We start from the raw sequence: 22,267 nt of genomic DNA, 5'->3' as shown, positions 1-22,267 counted from the left end.
CCCTCAGCATTAGTCACAGTGTGCCAAATGGTTTTCCACATCTTTCCTTACACAAACAGAGATCACCTTAAAGCTATTAAAGACCATTTTTTGTTACAAAACAAAATACAGAATTGTGTTAAAGAACAAATATCCTGCAAGATCTGAAAGGAACCTTTCCTTTCATGACTCAGTCTCACTGAGGGAGGAAAACGGACTGAGTTATCTGTATATCCTACACACATGCACTGTGATTTTGACTTGCTGCACAGTAGACAGGTATTAGGAGCCCACCAAAAGCATAAAATAAATTTGTCATAGTGTTATTATCAATGAATTTATTTTGGTTATAGATCCACAAGTTGATTATTTGCCTCTGAAATATACTTAGTAAAATATGTGATAATTTTAAATGCACTAAAAATATTACTGATGTGCTAAAAGCTATCATTCTGCCTCTCAGAGGAAATGGACTAGCTCTGACTTCAGCAGGCTTTCAATCAGACTTTAGAATTTCTGAGCTGGAGGATTTGTGGCGAATGGGAGCCAGGCAGACTGAGAGGAATAAAGCTGGGCAGCATGTCACCACTGCTGAGAAAGTGTAATTTTCCTCCACTCTGGCCTGTGACTCCTTGGAAAATAGATTTAGCAGCAGGTACCCATGTGATATTACCAAAATGTGTCATAAGTTCTCATTCTAAGAAGATCTATTACAGAGGACAAGATCCACACATTCTTAGCATTGATCTCTTACAACTGACAGTTTTTTTAAGACATTAAGATTTTGTCAACTCAGGGCAATTTTGGCACACATGATGAAACCTTTTAGAAGAAAGATCACGAAAAAGCCTGACATGCATGTATCTGTTTGCCAGCAAGAGTTCTGACAAAGCTGAGGCCATCCTTGCTGGAGGTGACAGCAGAGGGTGCAGGTGGTGGGCTGGCTCAGTGGCAGCAGTGCAGCCATGACATGGCAGGGACACATTTGCACAGCGCAGTCTCCAAACCCACTTCTTCCCCCTTATTTTTGACTGATGAGGAGCAGAGACCCTATTATAACAAAGGATTCCACTGATATGCATGAAGTACCAGAGGGAAAAAGAATACAACTTTGTGGAGGTAGCAAACTGTGTAACTTTATTTCAGCCTATTTTTAGCTCACTTGAACATTTTGACAATTCAAACAATTCTGTAGACTAGCTATTTAGACACCCTGCTGAATCTATCCCAACAGAAACTTGGGGGGGTTTAATAATTTTCTAGCAGAGAGAATTAAACTTGTGATTCATTCAAGAATATTACAAATAAAGTCAGACACTGAATTTTTAAAATTTCATTTTTTGTAAATTATCTTTTAATTAGATTGTTACTCCAATTTATCCGCTCACCCTCAAGTGTAAGTAAATTCTTTTATATGCAACCAAACCCTCAAATACCTCACTTAAGATTTCTGCATGAGAAATCGCACTAGAACTTCACTTAAAATCTTGAGCACTGGTTTAAAGGAAAAACTTTTTGCAAGGCTGCACCACAGCACCAGCTTTACCACGCTATAGGAAAACTTTCATTCAGCCATTACTGTCACCAAGGAAATTGAAGTTAATTCTAGCTTCCACCTTCTCGGATACAGACTTCTGGTAAAAATGTATAGCCTATTTTTGAAACCTCTGTAAATATCTCAAATTACTTTTGTTGCTGCATAGATCAATTTCCTGACTAGCAGACTCCAAATAGACTGAATTAAAATATGTTTGATATTATGTGTCATTAGTAAGTGAGTGCTCTTACCTTTTCAGATAGAAGGCATCTTTACAACATTTGCATATGAAAGGGGTGAGTAATTTTCAGCTTCGAGAGAACATAACTCACATGTTTTCTGCATAATTTTGCATTCCACTTAAAAATTCTCTCTCCTGCCATATCTTTCATATTCCTTTATGCTTAGGTTTTCCAGTATCTCTTGCCATGCCAGTTTGTCCATATCTCTCATGAGTACGGCTTGCATACTCTCAGAGGAAAGATGAAAGCTCAATCTTTCTCTGTTTTTCTTCAAATCATTTCACCATTGTCTGCTGGGGATTATCCTTGGAAAATAATTTACAAAAAGAATTTATTTGCTACATAAAAGGCAAAATAAAAATAAGGTTTATCTTCTACTTAATTAAAATTTGTGCAAACTCAGAATTAGACATCTTTCTTTTAAGCAAATACTCATTCTCCATCTTTACAGAGTGCCATACAAATCTGTTTCTACACAAAGCAAATCAAAGAAAAACTGTCCTGGACCTTCCCCTGCACATTTTAGCTTTTGTTAGTGGAGTCATTACCTGGTGCTTCTTTACCAATGGAAATCAACATTGAAAAAACATAGAAGTCATCTCATCTGTTTGGGTAAACAAAAGCTACTCTTCAAGAAGGATCACAGATCATCTTATGAACCTTTTAATAGCCAATGAAAGGATGTTCTCTCTACTATGTAGAGGATATAAAGGATACGTTTTGCTACTGAAAGTTCTGCCCCATCTCCTTCTAGTCTGTATGTAATGACCTATGGCAAAACAAGGCAACGACCATGATGCAAGGGTGAGCACCACATCCCTTTATCATGTTTCAAGGATTAATTGTTATAATCATTTGCAAGAGTGACTTTTTGTTATTTGTATAAATTATGCATTTGTCCTTTTCCCCCAAAATTTTCCAGTTGCAATTCTGACTTCTTGATTTCTTAAACCTTCATCTTGATAGAATAAAGATCAAACTTTACATAGGAATTCTCAGAAAATGGCTGTAGTGTAGCATACTGTCTGTGTTTTAGCCAGCCTACAATAACACTAAGTATTGAATCACAGAATCACAATTGCACATCTGATGTTTCCTATTGTTTTATTGTTATAGGTTTATCTACAATTCTTGTTTTATTTGTCTGAGATGAGTTGAATCAGGTATGAAGAACAAACTCCCTCTCCTGGAAGCTAGTATTGCCGCAGCAGAAGCGTAGCCTCCCTTTTATAAAGTCACACTGTGAAAGGCATCATATAGTCCTGTTCCGCTATATGTCAATAAAAGCAACACAAATTATTAATGGAAGTTATACAAACATTCACAAAAAATTACTACAGCATTTTTTGTAGGCCACAAATTAAAAGAAACACTATTCCTAAACACCAGACTGGGTAGCTCAGAGCCTCATCCAGCCTGGACTTGACTTTGCATGACTTCTCTCAGAATAATTTAATGTAGTGATCAGAAGTCATTACTTTTGGAACAATATTTGTGCATTTCCATTTAGCTGCTGAACCAGCAGCATCTTCTTACACTGTATTGCTGGGTTAGTTGCACTAGAAACTAGGACAAGAGGCTTAGCTACATTTCAGTTTGTGTTGCAGGAATCACTACTTTCAAGGAATGACATTGAAGTAGAACCAGCAGAACCAAGCCTCTAAAGCTATTTTCAGCACCTCTACTGAAACTATTTTCTGCTACTTCTATTTTGGTAGGCTGAGGACCAGCCTGTGATATATAAAAATCACCGCATGATTCCTATTGCCATCTTATTGCAAAGGTTTCGTACCTTCTCAGTGATATCTCATGGGCAGCTTCTCACAGCACTGACTCTTTCTTCTTCTCAGCACAGCCAACAAACTCCATCTCACCTCTAGACCAGCCAACCTGCTCTTTTATAATACCCCTCTTAATTTGATCCAGCTGTGGCCTGTTAAGGGCAGGCTTGTTCTTAATGCTTGATAATTGGCACAGCTGTAACTCCTCAGGGGTGAGATTACCTTCACCACTATCTCTATTCTCCTACCTTCTATCTATCCACAGATTCCCCCATTTATCGAGTAGTATCTGTAAAGATGGGGTTTTTTCCAACGTTACTTTTCCTTGGTCAAGGTTTGATTTAGTCAAGTTGCCAGTGAAACTACACTGACTCAAAAAGATTTAAAATTAGCTTTTATTAAGTCTAGGCATATCTAATAATCTCTAACAGGTCTAATAAAATTGTCTTCTAAATCTTCTAGAAACTATGCTATTTAAATTTACATACTTTACACTAGACCAGATAGTTTCTTAGAATTCATGAAGTAAAAGATAAATTCAAAGCAAATTTTATTATTTTGATAATAAATTTCCATGAATATTGCTGTGCACTTCCTAAAAGAAGGGAAGGAAAAAGGGCATAAATAGAAACAAAAATGACCATAAATAATCAGAATCGCAGAAAAAAACCATATGACTTCAATTCAGAGGTTTATCTGTTAACATCTCTGCTTCCCCTACTGCTTTCAGATGATATCTTTCCAAGGCATTTGCAAGACTGTTTCAGGCCTGAAGTCTGCTTTACCATTGCTGTTTCTTTGGTAAAATAATTATGAAGCATTCAAATAAAAGTCAATCTTACTTAAAAAAAGAAGGGGTACAGGAGGGAAGAAGAAAAAAGGGACATTTGCTTTGCAATATTATTTAACAAAAGAAAAAGAGGAGGAAAAAACCCAAGGTAATTTTGCTTAGCCAGCCACAGAAGAAATAAATGTAGAAGTTTTCCTGCCTCAGTGCCTCAAAAGGTCTCAGGCTTTGCTTCTCTGGGTCATATTTATAGGTACTTTCCTGACATTGCCTTCAACTCAATGGGCATACAGATGCTGTGTATACACACAGAGGCTCCTCTGGACAAGCCATCCTGGTTCCATTAATTTTACTATCAAGTTTAACCCCAGGTTACCATGAGACCACTACTGCAGGTAATAACAGTCACAGGTTTTATCTGTCCCCACTGTCTATCAATATGTACTTGCTTTCTCATTGAGCCTAAAGTAAGCTTTAGAGTGAGTCTTGGTACTATTTTTCTATTAACATCTCCTGTAAGTTAAATTCTCACACCTGCCAGAAAAGAAAAAAACTTCAAATGAATTCATTATATAATTGCTTCATTTCCTAAGGTTTGGACTATATAAACTAATCCATGGCCATGTTCATCTCTCAGTTCCCCATAACCTTTATAAACCAAAGTACATTACCACATCAGCTGATAAGCCAACATTTGGTTCTGTAGCCACAGTTCCTTTTGCCCATGCTGACCAGAAATGCCACCACTCAGAAAGAACAAGACAGGCTGTTCCTGGACTACTACTGCTGTTGAAGAGTATTTTGATTTTATAAAAAATGTTACAATGAAGCCTTTATTTTAATTATCATATACTATTTATTTTCACAGGCATTCTGACACATTCAATGCATGCAGTCCATGTTGTCCTATGTCAAATGAAGGGTAGGAACCCGAGGAAAATATTGCCCCCAACCAACACCTGCCACTTTCATTCCAAATCTGATTATTAGCATCCAGAGCTGGGATTGTGTTCCTGCATCTCTCCTCAAGCTCTGCACAGTGCTGAGAAGGTCATCCAAACCACAGTTTTCAAAAAGTGGCCACAAGTTATGCTTTCTTCATTTTCTGGGTATCTAATATGAAACAGCTGTGGATGAATTTGCAGGCATAGTGAATACTCACAGCTCCAGGTGGGGGTGGTTCCCACTGCATAAAATTTCATAAAATGGTTTCTTCATTAAAAAGTGCCCTGAAACATGATTTTCTAGGTAGCTTTCTAAAAGCAGCAGACATCTCTGACAATGGGATTTTAGCACAAACCATTTCTTCAGGAATGCAGTGAAGAAAAGTTCAGTAACAATTATGAATCACTGCAAGTTTGCAGAGATTCTGGCAGTGGAACAGATAGCCATCATAGTATATAAAGGACCCACAACTCTCAGTTAGTTGTCTGAAAGAAATCAGAAGGTTTTGCATAAAACCAGTGCCAAAACTGAAACACATCTTCCCCTAATGTATATATAGTGTTACACACAGAGGCACACAAGCAAGGAGAGTTTAAAAAGCAAAAGGAATAAACAGACTTTCCAGGATAAAATATCTGCAGGTATTTTTCAATTAAAACAGTTGTGGCAACACTGCAAGACAGACTTCTTTCCAAAGGGTTAGCTGTTTGTCCAGTTTAAAAAGCTTGTGAAGCTCTGCCTTCCACACAGTATGAGGAAAGAGAGGGATCTCCCAGAGATTCCAGTATCTCAAGTTATGTAATGATAGCATCCAGACCATGTAAAGAGTGACCACTTTCACATTTCTCAGTCTGAGTACATATCTATCCTGCTTAGGTAGGGCTGGAGTCTCAGCTCTGTGCACACCGTTTCCACAGAGAGGAAGCCCAGCCACGCATCAGAGAGACCATCATATTTGTTTCATAAATGACCAATATTATTTAAGGAATCAAGAGTTACATGTAGACACAAGCTAAGCCAAGATAACCAGAAAGATAAAGTGAAGAAAATCTTGGATCATAATACCCACCTATCCTAGCATGGCTTTGTGAGGCTTGGGTTAAATTTCTTTTGCTGCATGAGGGAATCTGACCTGGTATCTCCCACTTGGAGGTGAATATGCTGATCACAAAAAGGTCGGCTATTTTAAGGCACAAAGGTGAGGCATCCCATTATTTCTGTTCAAACTGTTCCACTTTGCATGGAATGAATATTCATTGGGTTCCTGAGAGAATGGAGTGAAGAAATGTGTCTATAACTGGGCTGTTAGGGACCCTAGTGGGGAAGGTGGGTGAGAGGAACACATCCTTTTGAAATATGTGTGCATTTCTGGTTAAGCAGCAGCATGGACATGGTGTTAATGATCTGTGTTTGGGACTGAAATGTTGATACTGGAGATAAAATGGAATTTGAATGCTCAATTCTGATTGTGGCAGCAGCCATCAGATACACTACTGAAAAGGCTACCTTGAAATTAATAGTTGTCTATTTAGTGCTGGATAATGTGAGGAAAATATAGTGTGAAATTACTCACAGAATGATGTAAAGGCCTCTCCTAGAGCTGCAGGAGTAAAATTTCTCCCTCTAAACTAGCCTTATATAGAGATCTAGGAGTACAAATGATGCTGGCAGAGAAGTAATTAACTAGAATGACTGCAAAGACCTGATAATAGAATGTCCTATATTAGGCAAAAAGTCATTCATCTAGATAGTCTAAAAAGTAGATTAAATAACTGTTCATATGAACTCTTCTATGAAGGTATTTTCCCCTTTAGACTGTTGCTTTAATGATTGTGTAATTATTGGAATTAATTTGGTTTGCTGGAACATTAGTATTTTTAACATAGGTTTTATCAGGTAGTGACAGTATTTTTATCTTATTATAAGTTTGCATTTTCATTCTCAGATGTCTTACTATTGGATCAAACTTTTCAGCTCCAGAGTTGGTGATAAATTCATCTGTGGTAAAAAAGGCACTCATATAAGTCTGTTTATACTGACTTCTGCTGTATTTCCTCAGGAATGAATCTGTCCCACAAAACTTATTATAAAATTATTTAGAGAGATGTTGATGAAGTTACTCTGTGTAGGTAAAGAAATTTCTGCATATTGCCCTGAAATGACTTTGCCATAGAGAAAGGCACTTACCAATGGCTTCTTCTAGGGAAAAATCCATAGAATTTAACAAAAGGGAGCAACACTCTTTTAAGATTCAGCAACAAAAATGCTTTATGGGATCAGTTTGCACGATATATTAGGCCATTTGGAATTATACTTTAAAAAAATCAAGAAAACATTATATTCCTAGATTGTTTTAGTTCTAGTGAGGAATGATACAGCATCCACAAGAAGGAGTGCCAGTTCACAGTGACTGAGATCAATGACTGCTCCACTAAGGAGAAGGATCTTCCTGCTCTGAGTGCAGCCCATGCAACTGGAAAGAGAGCAAGGTTTTAGCTAAGAAACACCCAGGGGTGCCTGTGCCTTTTCAGTTTAGTCAAAGTTCATTTCAGATCTTCTGGCTGACAAAAAGCAGCAGGTTTGTTTCTGTATGCACGTATGCAGTTGGTTTGGCACTGCAACTGCATTTTCTGGGGGAGAGCGGTAGCAGCCATTGCCTTCACAAGAGCTTTGCTGTGTAGTTAAGTTTTACTAATAAAAACTGAATGTACCAGATTAATAACCTTGTCTTTACACTGCAGACTGGTAAATTAAAGTTGGATTTCTGTCTCTCTAAGAATTGTTGCCAGACTCAGAACACAGCTTTGATACCTCTAATTTAATTACCTACAAAAATTTGATGCCATTCATCTTCCACAAAGTGCACATTCTTAGCCAATGGAGAGACACTGATTTACACCAAGTCTGGGGTCTGTGTAGGAAAAATTTAGGTATTATTTTTTCAGGACACTTGAGAAAAAAATATCTGGGGCTTTTGTTTCTGCTTATCCTTATCCTATCCATTGACTGTGATAAATGTGAACCTTTCCCTTCCAAGGTGTGTTCTTTGTTGGAGCCAGAATTTACATTTGCCTGTTAACTTACTTTGAGACTCATTGTCCTAAAACCACAGAGATACAGATCTGGGAAGGACAACAGGACGCTGTCCTGTGTCCATCCCGTGCACTGTCCCCAACAGGTGCTAGTATGAACTGTCCTTAAATACATCCAATAAAACACACTCACACATATTTTTAAATACTTCAGTATTAAATACTTCAAAAGTCAAAATATTACTTCTTAAAGGACTAAACTAATAATGCAGTTCAGAAATTACAATATTTAGTTGCAATAGCTTTTTTTGTCCTTTTCTGGTCTTAAGTAACAAGTGGCCATTATTCTATTTATAATTATCTTTTTCAGATACTACAAGATTTAAACATCCCCTTTTAATGTTCCCTTTTGTAGCCTAAAGGAATGGGATTACCTTTATGGATTACATTTGCTAAATACTTTAGCATTTTTGCTCCATACTGTGGATTTTTTTCAGTCATCTTTTTTAAAGTGTGGTGTGTAAAAGTGGATACCTGGTCTGAGATCCAGTTGGCTCTGAAGCAGAGCAAAACAGTTACTTCCCAAGGGTTGAATACAGGAATGTATTTTTGTATTCCCAGGAATGTATTTTTGACCAAGACTTTTTCTTGGAAAAAATACTGTGTTGTTACTCATAGTCAATTTGTGATTCACCACAATCCTCAGATCCTTCTCTGTGTAAAGTCACTTCTGTTACATGTCTATTTTCATGTCTTTGTTGAAGTTCATCTGCTTTTAATTTCAGAGGATGTCTGATTTTTTAGACTCATTATTTTCCAGTTTTGATCCAGTTGAAGTCAGAACAACTTCTCCATTCATATTGACTGTAGATTTTCTAAACATATTAATTCAACTTCATCATTCAATCATTAATAAAGCTACTTAGAAGAAATGGGACTCCACATGAGGGTTCACATTCTTAATGTGAAAATTATTCTTGGCAGTCACTCCATGACCACATGAGGTGGTTCAGCACTCACTTTACCGGGGTATGGGTAAACCACAACCGTGGCTGTGGAAGTGCCTAGCATTATAGTCTGTTATGACACTTTTTCCCAACATCCACCTTTCCAGAAAAGTTATGCACCGGGAGGAAGTAACGAAGATGGACCCAGACCCTTCTCAGCCATCTCCTGAGAGGCTGTGGCAATGACAACAAGCTGAAATATAGGAAATTATACTCATACGCACAAGAATTTTACGTTTTTTTTTTTTTTTTTCCTGTGAGCGTGGCCGAACACTTTTAATAAGTTTCCCAGAAAGTTTGTGGAGTCTTCAGCTTGATGACACTCAAAACGTGAATGGACACAGACCTAAGCAACTTCTTGTAGCTGACTCTGCTCGAGCTGGGGCATGGATTACAGACCTCCTGAGGTCTGTTCCAGCCTCAAACATTCTGCAATTCTGTGAATTTATAAGATAGTACCCTTTGTTTTACATGTCCTTCTTTGAATTCAGAGAGTGTTTTGCAAGCAGTTTAACTTTCCATAACAATAATGTTAAATAACCTGAAGTCATGGTCTGATCTGCAGCTGAAGGTCAGCCTGGGAACCAGGCTAGACATTTTGCTAGTCTCTGCAATATGACATGAATGACATGTAACATTTCAAACAGTATTTGAAATTCTGTAGTTGGCTCCTCTGGATAGTGAGGCTGCATCTTTTTAACCCTAGATCAAAGTCCTTCTCCCAGCTTGAGCACTGGTAATAAACAGTTTCCCTGTCACAGTCCCCCTCTTCCCACCTTCCCACCGTTCCACCTTTAAAAAGCAGTATGTTATTTTTAAGGAAGTTGAAGCCCAGTGCTGACATTATTAGTAAAGATCTGCATCCAAATTCATGACTCATATGACCCAGGGTAGGCCTCTGCAGTTGAATGGGAGTATTGGCAAGCATCACTTGTGACCTGGACTCCATCCCCTGTGTTCCCAGAACCTCACAGTCACTTCATTAGTGCCCACATGGATGAGTAACATGAATAGCATGAGTCACAGTCAGGGACTGGATATGCCTCAACAGTCTTTCCACTGTGCCTAAGGTTTTTGAATTAGTCAAGAAGCCCATGTCCCAGCAGGATGGTCAGACGGGCAGATGGATGTCTCTGGCCCCAAGACAGTCTCTAATCGCAGTCATCCACTGAGAAGTTGTCACTGGAGCAGCACAGCAAATAATAGGATTGTACCTTACTGAAAAGCTGAGCCAAAATGTGTTTGTCTTGAAGGAGGAAATTTTCAACATTTATCCCTCCTAAAAGAGGGATTTCTGCTGCAATGGGGAATCTCTGGCATCTGAATTTACTAAGCATTGGACCTGACTCTTTAAAAACCTACAGCTTTTACAAATTACTGACTTGGAAACTGAAGGGGTGGACAAAATACTCTCAGCTAGTCTCGCAACCTGATTTTGATACTTGGCAGGAATTTTAAAAGTAGTAATGCTCCTTTTTGTCCTCTTATTTAACAGATTGTTTTTCAGCACTTTTCTACTTTCATGACAGTTTCTGGTTGTGAAATAATAAAAATACACTTAAATATAATGGAGGGTTTTAAACTATCTGTTCAGACAGGGTACTAAAACATAGTACAAGCACATGTACCTGAACAAGAGTGCAATAGCAGAGTGCGAGAAAAACCCCAAACATTTAACACAACTGTTTCTATGCCTATTTCTTAGTTATATACTTGAAATCCACACTATTTCAGGAATTATATAATTCTATAATAGTGGCTCTTTTTTTTTTTTTTAATGTTATGAACACCAGTATTTTTTTTTCAATCATTGGTAAACCTGCTGATAATTTCTTTAGAAGGCTAAAGGGGACTATTCTGTTAAATCTTCCCTTGGAATTTAGGCATCCATAAAGTTGCCCTTCACATTTCCTTGCTCCAAATGGATGATTCTCAACAGAAAATAATTATATATAAAGACATGAGCACTTTTATTTATAGGTGAGATACAGACAGGAAAGGCCTCATTTGCCAGTCTTGCCAGAGCAGGAGGTATGAGTAGGACACTGAGTAGTTGTGTATTCATTGTTTCTGCAGAAATGTAAGAACTTGGGGCCACTTACCACTGGAAACTGAGGTGCCAAGGGGTTGTAGATACAAAGTAGCTCAAGAGGGGTTTGTGAAACTCAATAATACGTGATTTAGGCACCCTGAAAGGCAGCTAGGTAACAGGCCCTCCAGCAAATCTGGCCTCTTGACCTGGGTATTTTATCATGCTAGCCAGCGTTGAGCTAGATGGGGAAATGGTGAAGCATTACAGCCTGACTGCTGAGAGGGAATAGTATTCAAACCTGCCACTGTTTGTACTTTCTAAGAATTCATTTTGATCCTATGATCTCACACTTCTAAAACTCCTGTGTTCCCTACCAAAGGTTATTGAAATGTCAGTTTTTCAATAACTGGCTATCTAGAGCTTGTTTTATTAGCAGCATGACCCTCTAGTGAAGCTAATTCACATGATTTTTACCTCACTTGAGGACATATAGATTCACATTATTAATTAATACCATCCACATAGCTAGTTTAGGATCTTGAAAATTCAAACCCACAAGAGAAACACAAAAGCATGCCTATTTCTCTCCCTTTACCTGACAAAGCTCTCAGTAACCGTGAAGATAGAAGGGCGTGTGTAAACTAGCAAAACAAAAAAAAAAAAAAAAACACCAAAAAAACCCCCACAAACAAACAAACAAACAAAAAACCCCACAAAAACCAAAAACAACAAAAACCCCCACCCCTCCAATAACTCTAAGAGTAATTCCTACAGATATTTTTGGTTAAGATGCTTCTGTCTTACTGCAATAAACTCTACAGCTGACTCCTTCCCAGTCCCACAAAAAAAGCAAGCAATCTTGCACATTTCTTCCTGCAAGTCAAGATTTCCATGAGGCATGTCCTTAAGTGCTCATACACCATTGGTTTCTTGTAAGTTATATTGGGTCAAAGCAATTGTGTATTTCTAAGATAAATCTACTGCTATAGCATTGAAGGCAGAGTCCCACTATCACACAGAATTCACTTATCTCAGAAATCAAGAGTTTTTAAGGTTAAATACAGCATCCTGTGTGCAAGCCAAGTTGCTATGGTGACATTGCTTTATACTTGCATTACTTACTTGTGAATATAGGCCTTTGGCCTTCTATTTTCTAATAGCTGATGGATGAACTATCAAACTGTCTTACATTAACGGTACAAAGGTGATGTGAATCATATTTCAAAACATCAAACTAAACGTGGTGCAATTAAATGTGAGAAAAATGCATCATCTCAAATACAACTCTATTAAGAGAGATTTTTGATTAAAGCATCACCTTTTAATTTGAAGCAATAGTGTTTCAACCTATTAGACTCAAAATAATGTTCCAGGAGGTAACGATGGAAGAAGGAATTACAGTCAGAAAAGCAAGACATCAAATGTCAGGAAAAGTATACTGTTGTCATCAAAAAATATTTCTAAGGTTCAGGTCTCAGTCCTATGTGTTGTCTTGGTCTCCACCCACTGGGAGCTGAACCTCATTGCCTACTACTTGTAGGCATAAATAAAAATAATATGTTCCACCAGATACATGAAATAATAATATTTTTCATTTGCACATTGTTTATGTCTTTGTTTACAATTTGAACAGTATGATGCTCTTGCAGAAAGCTTTCCAAGAAAGCAATATATTCCTTGTCTATGGCTCTAATAATGATGTTGTGAGAGACAGCAACCTTCTTGAGGCATTAAATAAATATAAAACTTCTGGATAGGGATCTTAACAGAGATCACAGCTCTTTTCACAGAGGTGGTTTGGGTGTTTTTTCATCTCTACTAGAAACAATCAAAGATATGTGAAAAGTTAGTATCCTTTGGTTTTAGAATTTGTATATAGGCAGATGGAGCAATTAAGTAGTCCTAGTGCATTTTTAAGAAGCAAAATATAATCAGAGTAGAGATGCTTCTCAAACATCCTTTTATCCACAGTGAAGGAAGGCACTGATTACATTTTTACAAGCTCCAGAACATGCTGCAAGTGAAGGCTTCTCTTCTGTCTCTTTTCAGCATTTGAGCTTTTCCCTTAAGATTCTTTGTCACTCAGCATCTTTTGCTACCCAGTGACTTCTGACTAAATGCATGCCAAAAGAGAAAATCTGAGATACATATTTCATTCCCTATCATCTGACAAAAAGTGTCCTGAGGCAACACTTTTTTTTTCTTTTTTCTGACATTCAGCATGTTGCAGTGTCACCACCAGCATGCAAATACATTTCATGTACAACTATGTTTCACCTAATTAGATGTATCCAGGCATATTTTTCATTTGTAACAATAAGTATAATGTTCTATATGTTTTTCAAAAACTTTATAATTACCTTTCTTCTGAGGAAGCCAGAATTTAAGCCCAGAACAGTAAGTGCTAATCCTTGGAAGAGGAACAAAATGAGATAATTTATAGAAAAAATCCCTTGACTATTCTGCCAAGCTCATTGAGGTGACAAGTTGCCTTAAATGCTCATGAGGTCAATATATTCTTATACTCAGAATGCTGTTCATTACTCTTGCTGGGATTACTAACCTGAAGGTAAGATTTATCTTAATTTCAAAGTTACTGTAGTTAATGGTTATAAGAAAATAACTTAATACTCTCCATTCTGTTGTGTTGTTGAAGAAGTCTCTAATAAATCTGAAATATTTTGGGGATTTTTATTCTTGCATTAAGTAGGGAGTGGATAGACTGAGATGTCTGATTCACAATAGATCAAGAGGCACATTTTTAGGAATTAAATCTTTCAAATACTGCAGATTTCAGCTTTCACAAGAACATCTAGTTTCATCCTTTAGCATATGTTCCTATGGAGACCTGAGGAATTTGCAGTTCAAAGACCAGCAAAACATTTTCTGTGAAAAATGTAAGTACATAGATCCTAAACAGGAATAAATATTTCTTACTTGAGAAAGGAAAAGTAATTATGACAGTTACAACGTTCAGCTACTTGTCTTGAGTGTCTGATGCTTGTGTCACATGCTTCAATCTAACACTCAGACTTCTGACAGCTTAACAGCCTTGGTTGCATGTACCTTGTGGTAGCAAATTGAAAGGGGTGCTTAAAAAACGAGGCTAAGAAAAATGTCAGGCAGTGAATGGGCTATTTTCTGGGCAGAGAATGAGCATGTGTATGCAGAAGCAGTAGTATTACTGCACCAAATTAAGGACAAGGTTTGGAAATTAGCCATCCCAAACTGATCATCAAACCCTCTAGTCTCTAGAGCCACAGAAATGCGATGCTGCTCAAATTCCATGTTGATACATGTCCACAGTAAATTTAAGGTGCCCGGTAGAGAATGGCTTCAGGATGAATTCTACAGAATGCCAGGGCAGGCAGAGCATTTTACCTCTCACTACAGTAATGATTTGCTAGCAGATTAGACAGGCCATGTTTACCATAAGAGAGCAGATGACTGTACAAGGGGCATTAACATTTCCACACAAGGAAAAGCAGGCTATGAGGATCAGTCTCCATCTTGAAAAACTTTAGGATCACTAGTCACAAAGGAGGTAGAAATCTCAGTGGAAACCCAGTCCCAGTACCTTGCTGCTCCCTTGTAGGCATCATCAAAAAGATTAAAAAGAAACACACTCACTCTTTTACAGTCCAACATTAATATACCATCTCCCAGGAATGCAATATTTTTAGATACTGTGTGCTAATTCTACTTCATATGGATCATACGGACTGGGCAACTACTAGTGTTTATGGCTTGTGAGCTAGATGACTTCCAGATACAAGCTTAGGATCAATTGATGGTTTTCTTTAACATTTTTAGCTAGGCTGTTATTAAATATTTACAATAGTAAATAGTATTTTTGGGGGGAATTTTAAAATTGAGTACTTTTGTTTGTTTGAAATTTTATCTCTTTGGTATTACAAACTCAGAATATCTAGGTAAAAGTAAAATATCTCAAACCTATAAGAATATGTGATTCATTAGTATCGGTGTCCTGGGCAATATTCAGAGAAATATAAATACATTGCTCCAGAATATTAAAAAGTATCAAGGCATTCCTCTGTTGAAGTATTTTGGGAACTGGATATGGAAAAGTGCATTCTCAAGACCATACATTATCCACAACACTTTTATCTTGTACAGTGTTTCCTGGGGAGAGAACGGGAACCTCGTGGGTTAGAATCCTAGATTCACAGAATCACCTACTTGGAAAAGACCTTTAAGAGTTTTAAGAATCCAACCATTACTGTAATACTTCCAAGTCCCACTAAACTATGTTCCTAATTACCACATCTATATTACAGGAAGGACACAGATCTGTTGGGGTGAGTCCTGAGAAAGGCCACCAAGATGTTAGAGGGATAGAGCAGCCCTCTTATGAGGAGAGGCTGAGAAACTTGGGATGGTTCAGCCTGGAGAAGAGAAGGCTCTGGGGAGACCTTATTGCAGCCTTCTAGCGCTTGAAGTGGGCCTACAACAAGGTGGGAACAAACTTTTTAGGTTTTCAACTAAAAGAGGGTTAATTTCAATTCAATACAAGGAAAACTTCTTCACACTGGTTACTCAGTGAGGTGGTAGATGCCCCACCCCTGGAAGCATTCAAAGCCAAATTAGATGGGGCTCTGGGAAATCTCGTTGAAGAAGTCCTGCTCATGCCAGGGGGCTTGGAGTAGATGACCTTTAAAGATTCCTTCCAAATCAATCTATTACACTGTTTGAAATACCCCCACGAATGATGACTCAACCACTTCCCTGGGCAGGGAAGCCTGTTCCAGGGCAGGCTGTGAAATCTTTTCACTGCTTCTAGTGAATTTTTTTTCCCAATATCCCAAACCTCCTCTAGTTTGAGGCCATTTTCTCTTATTCTATCAATTGTTTCTTGGGAAAAGAGACCAACTCCCATCTTGGTACAACATCCTTTCAGGTAGTTTAGGAGAATGACTAAAGGTAATGACTTTCAGAGCTTGTAGGGAGACTGGTGAGTTGAGCTCTAAGTCTGTTGTAGGGATACTCAACCTTTTTCAATTTGATGGGGAGTGTGGAGTGACATTAGAAGTTTGCTGCTCCTAAATTTAGACTCTTTACTTTACTTTGGCAGAATTCACTTCTGTATTGATTACACAAAAATTAGGGAGAAAATATCTTATTTCAATGGACTTAATTATCTTCAACTTGTATCAGTCAAAAACAGATGTAAAATAAACATGGTGGTGTGAGTGTCATTCCAACAAAAGATTACAGTATTTAAAAGCCCTGCAGAACTGTTACTGTTTTTCAATATGAAGTCATGAAGGTTGTCTCTCTCCTTTTTATGGGTGGGCCTTCTACATCTGCCTGAAGTAGATGGCAATAGAACAATGCAGGACAGCTTGAGCAATCACTGCCAGCATTGTACCCATCCCACAGATAAAACCATGATGCCAGTCTTCAGAGTTGTCAGCTTGGCAACTTTCAAAGGCATTTCAACTCCTGGCAAAAATAAAACAGCCTTTTTCAGTTTAATGCCAGAAATCTTGCACTGTGGTGAATAGGTAGTACTAAAATAAGACTCTCTCCTGCCTTCCAATGTAAAAATAACTCAGTATGTCTGAGTATGCTACAGAAGACAAAGTACCCTAACAGTTTTTTTTGTATTAACTAGGCAATTACTAGATGTTAGATGAAGATGTGTTTTTAACACCGTACTTAGAGGAAATGTCATGGGATGGATGTGTACCCATTCTACATTTTATCTCCCAAAACAACTATTTTTAAAAATTACATGGACTTAGCTGATATTTCATGTGAGTTCCTTCTCAGTCTCATTAGCTAGACAGATGCATCTCAAAACAAATGAAAATGCCATTTAAAAGCTACAACTAAATAATGACAATTATACTGCATTAAAATTTTATAGTGGAGACCTTATTACCATGGACTTTGAAAGACTTTTCCATGCTTTTCTACTTTCTGACTTGCAAGACTTTAAGTAACAGAGGACCCTTCTAACCTGTTTATGTTAGGAAAAGCTCCTGAGACCCATTACTGACTCAAAGGCAACATGACACATATTTGAAGAATATTATCAGGACAGCAGCACTTTGAAGTCATTCTCATGTACAGCAATAGTCCTTGATCAAAATAATTCTTCTCTAGATAAAACAGACATAGGAAAAGAAAATAAGAGTGCTTACACAGATTTTCTAAGGTCACCAAGGAAGACTGTAAAGACCTTGGAAAAATACTTCATTAGTCATTACCCCATCCTTCCTCTCTGATTATGACTTTCTGCTGATAAAGTCCTGCTCTAAATTGAATTATGAGTTAATTAGCTTCCAGAAGGCTGGTTGAGAAGATTCAGAATCTGCAGCCTACCAATTTGAAATAGAGCTCTTAAACAGAGCACATTAATGACAATACAGAAAGAAAGGAAGAAAGAAAGAAAGATTAAAAAAACCAGCCAAGATTCTCTGAAATTTATTTTTTTAAAAAATACTACCAATTTACAAATTAAGACATGTAACTAGCTTCCAAAGCAACAGGAACTAAGAGAGACCACTCACAGTTTTTGTTTGCTGTTTGACAACAGGGCTAATAAAGAGAACCCACAGCAGGATTGTCATTGATAATTAACTATTTTATACTATGAAAGGAATTCCAAGGAGATATCATTAACACAAAAAAAAGTTTGATGCAAACCACTGCACAACTCAAGCAAGTGTTACAAAAAGATAATGTATGCTTTACTTTGTTACTGATACAGATGGTGAAGTTGAGGATCAATTATAGCTTAATATTGTCAGGAGCATCTTAGTCAGGAAGTGCAAATAGCTTCTTATTGATGCTCTGAGAGAGATCAGGCAAGAGGAGAGTTAAGAGCTGGAAGCAGATCTCCTATGTATTGCCTGGGAGTAAAAGCTTTCAGTGGAGTTCAAGAGACTGACATCTTGCATGAAAACAAACTTCTGCTGGAACCTGACTTGTGTCTTTAGGATGTATGCAAATATCTAAGAATCCACACTCATTTTTCCAATTCACAGCAGAGCACTATATCAGCAGGGGGGCTCATGCTTTTGACAGCTTGATGAAAGTGTTTCTACCGAAGCAGTCTTTTTGCAGAAAATTACAGCTTTGGTTAATTTTCCAAGGTCTGTTTTTCATGCTCCATTGATTTTTCTATGAAATATGAAAATATGAAAGACAAAACATTTTCTCTGAAACTTAAAGTTTTATGTTTGGAAATAAAATCAGGTGTCTTGTGAGTTTCATTATCCCTTGTCTTTTCTTATAATGCTGTCTTGAGAGCACTTCCACTGGCGCATTGTTGTCAGGAACTCCAGTGATCAGCATTATTTAGCAGTAGTTAGGTACCAGATAAAGGACAAATGGAGAAACTGGACACAAAAAAAAATTAATCATTACCTGCAAAATTAAAGAATAAGCCACTGAAAAACTCTCACAGATTGTGTGCATGTGTCTGTGTATGCTTCTTTTGAAAATGTGACTATCTGTACTTATACCCAACCAGCTACAAAGATCATCATTAGATAACACTATCTTATCTAGCCACCTGATGTACAGGGCACACAGCTATTCAAATATGCATGATTAACAGTGGTGATGCAAACTTTTAGAAAGAATACTTAGATCACAGAAACTAGAGAAACACTCTTCCCCAAACAAGTTGGGAAATTTCATCCACTGCATAGTCAAGCCAGAAAATGGTGCCATACCCTATCTATTACAGATCTAGCTCCTTGGAAAAATATTAGCTGTGCGTCCATCCATTAAATAAATTACTCAGTCCTACAGAAGCCTTCCAAAACCAATGGGCTTCTCTGGGGTTTGTGCTAGCTTCTAAGAGCTGTCTGGTCCCCAATGCCACTAATACCCCATGAGGGACTGCAATCACTACTTGCAGGATTCCATTAGCAACTAAGGATCTCTCAGGATTTCATAAAGAAGAGTCGCTTGAATGGAATCTCCTTCCCCATCTTGGATCATAAGGATGATGCTTCTGTTTGCACTCCTTGCCTGCACCTCTGATGGCTCCACTGTTACCAACAGTCAGATTAGCTGAGAGACCGACAGCAAGAGAAAAAGACAAACAGGACAAATAACATCTGCACAGTCCACTTTGTCCTAAAAGGTAGCGCCTGACTTTTCTCCCCCACTTCAACATTCCATGATTTTTTCCCAAACCCCAGGGATGCCACCTCCATAGGAAAGGGGCTTCATGCAACCTTCCAGGAGGTGTTGTTGCTATGTCCATGCTGTGCAGGAACTGGCTGGCTCTCAAGGCTCAGTTCTGGAACTCCTCTGAGACCTGAGCTGTGTGGAAAAAGGGCAGGCATCTCAGCTGGATTTGTGGCCAACAGGATCTGCTCATGAGGACCTATCAGACACAAAAGTCTACTTCTTTTGGACCTGACACACCAGGTTTGGGATTTAAAGGGTGTTGATATAGGGACTTACAGGCCCACTCTGTCACGCAAGAAGAGCTCAAAGTTTCAGGGTGTTCCACTAGGAGGAAGCCTCCAAAAGTTTTGTTGAAAGTCTTATTTTTTTCCTAGGCTTAATGCACAATTTTTGCAGGAGGAAACCCCTTTACTATAACAACAAGCTGTATGCCTCATGAAGTCTGTTTAGGGACTTGTATACGTGTACCAGAAAAGTGTTATCACAGGAACATGCACTTGTGGGACAAAATTAGAGGGAAAAGGCTCCAGGCACAGTAACTTGGTAATTGAGATGTTATCCACAGCATCCTTTAAATAAAGAGCCAAATGCTAAAGACTTAATTATAAACTCTGCTTATTATTTCCTTTGAAGGCTTATGCACACAGTGTTTAGAATAAAATACCAGCTGGTAATGTAGGATTTTTCCAACTGTTTGTATACAATTTTCTTTTGAAATACAAGGAGAAAAGGAAACAAAGGTTTCCTAAAGAGAACAAACTGAAATACAAGAACTTCTGCAGGAAACTGAAGGAGTAACAGGATTAAAAGTAAAAAATACATGCATGCCACAGAGTCCCTTCTTGCCTCTGAGGCCTCTCATTCAAGCACTGACCAGGACCATTGTGGCATTGTGGCTTTGTTTATGGCATCTAACAAGTTTTAAGCCTCTGGCTCTAGGACTGCATTAGGTACTTTTTAAAGCACTTTTTGAAGCTCTAGGGAACAATAAAACAGTATTAGGAATCAAATTCAGCTTTTTCATGTTTGTCAGCACTCCATCTATACTGTTAATGTAGAGGTAAATGTATTTGTAGGCATGGATAGATGTGTGTATGTTGTATGTTGTATGCATGCTGAAATACCTTATTCACCTATAACAGAATTGCTAAGATCTGCCGTTTATTTACATTAGAGAACTCCAGCTAATTTAAGAAGGACACGTGATGTGATGCTTGTATATTCTTGTTTTATAAAACTGATCAACAACATACATATAGATATTTCATTACATTTAACAGTCCTTCATAACATCTTAGCTTAAATGAAATAGCTTCTTTTCCATATTTAAGGGCTTTGGGGAAGTTTTTAAGAATTTCAGGAAGCGAATGGATTTTTAAGGTTTATTTTAGCACCACTGGAGCTAATAATTTCTCATCAACCTCAGCATCTGGGGGACTGAAGTTCCAAAATTCAGATGGCTTACAGCTGTCAGCTTGCCCTCTAGTGGTATTTCTTTAAAGCCACCACTGATGAAGAAAACAGATGGACAACAGTATCTTAAATTTAATTAAAAATTAATTAAATAAAATACATAAATACTTGTGCTGGAAAAGAAAATAGTTACAGAAATGCCTAACTATTCTAATTTTGCCTAGCACTGCAGGCAAAATAAACCTGCTACACAAACTCTGAAAACTTCACACGGAAGTTTGAAATTGTAGGTTGGGCAACTCAGGTAATTTGATTTATTTCATTGTTACACAATATCCCCATTTTGTTCAATTTCTCCAGTATTTCAATGTCGTTAATCCCTGCCAAGAACATACTACCATTTTATTTCCTGGGCAGGGACTATGGACTTGTTGGATCACTAAATATCATGTAGTTTAGTAAGGACTGAGAGCAAAAGTTTAAAAAAACATCTTGACTGCAGGAATTTCTCCCTTTGATTTTGTGCAGGTAACTCTAGCTTGATTACAGTATGTATAGAGGCAGTACTTGGATTCAAAACCTGCAGTAGAGTGGAGAAGACAGAGGTCTTCCCAGGCTCATGGGGGAAGAGGTGGCCAGGTAGTCTTAAAGAACTTCTAGTCAGGCTGAGCTGAAGCTGATTCACAGCAAACAAAAGGGATGCAGTATTGATATAATTTATTTCTTATGTCACTTCTGAAGTACGTTACATGCTTATTATTTTGTGGTCTCTACTTGCACTGTTCTGCAGGTAAAAACAAGACAGGCTGGGGGCAAAATCAAGAGCAAGACACGTTGTTCTTAGGTACAGAAGACACTAGCCTACAGCCACCTAGGAGTTAAATATCTTTCTTAAGCCTTGTCTACCTGGTTTTACACTGAAGCAGTATGATCAGGCAGAGGTTTGGAGAGCTGATTAACTGCAGCCCAACCCAGCACAAAAGCAGATGATTTCTTTATAAGACAATCAAGCCTTCAATTCACTAGCTAAGTCACAGGACTGATTTAAGAGAGGGAAGAGCCTCCCTGAAAATCTGGACTTTGAACAGCTTCATCTGCAAAGCTGCTGACTGCAAAATCTAGCAGGTCTGTGAGAACTAAACTTGCAAGTAGCATAAGGTATTCTCACTTTTATAGACTGAACTTAAGATAATTAAAGAGTCTGATATTGACAGTGTACCAAGCATACATGCTTAGCAATTCTCAAGACTGGCAACTTAAATCCATTGAACCATTCCTTAAAATACTTTCACAGTTTTGTCTGGACCACAATTGAAGTATGTTACCATTGGAGGCAATGG

The 22,267-nt window shown here is 37.9% G+C and overlaps 1 long non-coding RNA gene across 3 annotated transcripts in view; it reads right to left on the bottom strand.

The window, feature by feature from the left end:
- The window catches only part of LOC135301833 (uncharacterized), an 85,062-nt gene that overhangs the window by 48,537 nt on the left and 14,258 nt on the right, over positions 1 to 22,267 (bottom strand). Inside the window, exon 3 of one of the 3 annotated variants that reach the window (XR_010363570.1) lies at positions 1,768 to 2,063. This is a non-coding gene — a long non-coding RNA (uncharacterized LOC135301833). Of the gene's footprint in view, positions 1 to 1,107; positions 2,064 to 19,955; positions 21,023 to 22,267 lie in introns of those variants that run through there. The other 2 variants (XR_010363568.1, XR_010363569.1) reach the window with 2 other exon arrangements.

The sequence above is a fragment of the Passer domesticus genome, chromosome 5, assembly GCF_036417665.1.
Source record: "Passer domesticus isolate bPasDom1 chromosome 5, bPasDom1.hap1, whole genome shotgun sequence".
Taxonomy (NCBI): Eukaryota; Metazoa; Chordata; class Aves; order Passeriformes; family Passeridae; genus Passer; species Passer domesticus.
This window is presented reverse-complemented; position numbering and strand designations above follow the sequence as displayed.